Here is a 1740-nt window from a genome sequence, read left to right on the forward strand (position 1 = left end):
GAGTATTCTTGGGTTTGCATTACTTTCCTTCAATTTTTGGAATATGTTACTCCACTCTCTCTTCTTCTTCAGTGTCCACGGAGAGGTCTGAGAATATTCTTATTTGGATGCCTTTATAGATGAATGCTTGTTTCTCCCTAGCTGCTCTTATAAATTTATCCTTTTCTTCAACATTGTATATTTAACGATTATATACCTTGGTGACTTCTTCTTGGGATTCAGTCTACCTGGTATTCTTTCATCTTCCTGAATGGTTGCCTGGTTTTCATTCATTAATCAGGGGAAGTTTTCCTCTAAGTATTTCCTTGCTATTTTTTCATTGACTTTTTTGTTGTGTCTTGTTCAGGTAGTCCAATTATTCTCATGTTGTTCCTATTCATATCATCAGACATGGCTCTCAGGTTTTCTGATTATATTATTTGATTGCTTTCCTGTTTGTTGAACAGGAAATAGTCTGCCTGTTTATCCTCTAGGCCAGGGGTGTCAAACTGGCAGCCCGCAGGCCACATGCAGCCCCTGAAATAATTTTTGTGGCCTGCAATGCTCTGAAATAAAATGAAAATAGAAAAAATTGTTGTGAAGTAAATAGTGCTTAGGGGAGATTGAGGCAATATGGTACACACAATTCCCTTGTTAACCCTTTAACTACTGAAGATGAGTATACACGTGGCCCAGTGCCTTTTCTTGGGGTCTGTGGATGTGTTTAAATGTGCTGACACAGTTCTGGCGATGTTTAGAAGCGGAATGTCTGCCACTCTTAGTGTCACATGATGTAAACATATCCTAACAGCGAAAAGGTTAAAAATAACACACTGGGTTGTGATGTTATGAATCATACCTAGTGGCTGTGCTAGTTAACATTTTTAGAGGGAAGCCATTGTGATTGTGAATCACATTTGTCAGCTGCCCAACATTTTGTGTGTGTGTGTGTGTTTTTTTATTAGCTATTTTGTTATATTTTCTGGTCACAGCATAAGAGGTAAGTGAAAACTAGTAGGAGGAAAGCACTGGCAAGTTTCAGGTAGAAAAGAATAATTTTAGTTTTATAAATACATTAAATAGAATAAATGTTTAAATAAAATCAATTATACAGTGTTTTAATTATCCTATCCATATTCCTGAATCTTCACTTCAAAATATAAATTTAACAAAATTTGTAAGTGTGATGTGGCCCTCATGAATCTTGCCTATTGCACCAAATGGCCCGTGTTTTAATTGAGTTTGACACCCCTGCTCTAGGTCACTGGTGCAATTCTCTGCTTCCTCAAGTCAGTTGGTGAAGTCTGTGCATTTGCTACTGGCTTTCGTTATCTAGTCCCTTAGGTCTTTTATTTCCCTTTGGTGGGTGGCCTTTCTCTCCTCTATCATTTCATCCTTTTTATGTATTGTTTCCTTCATATCCTGTATGACTCCAAGCAGCATTCTGAAGATTTATTTTGTGGCAGACAAATTTTGGCTTCTTTTAAGCATGTTGTTAGGTCCAGGACTTCTTCCAACATTGCCTTTTGTTTCTCCTGCTTTCTCGTTGAGGTTGTTGGGGCTGATTGCTGTTTGCATTTTAGAGTATCCCAGCGCCATTTTCCACAGTCAGAAGAGCACTGGAAAGGAAGCAGGTGGAATGACGTTCCCTCAGCCACATGATTCCACAGAGGATGGGTAGGGGCTCCCCCAGCTACGTGGAGCACCAAGAAAGGTTGGCAGAGGTTTCCCCAGTCAAGTGGAGCACCCCAAAGGGTGGGC

Source organism: Echinops telfairi, unplaced genomic scaffold (assembly GCF_000313985.2).
Source record: "Echinops telfairi isolate 266 unplaced genomic scaffold, ASM31398v2 ScPeMD7_5592;HRSCAF=6446, whole genome shotgun sequence".
Lineage (NCBI taxonomy): Eukaryota > Metazoa > Chordata > Mammalia > Afrosoricida > Tenrecidae > Echinops > Echinops telfairi.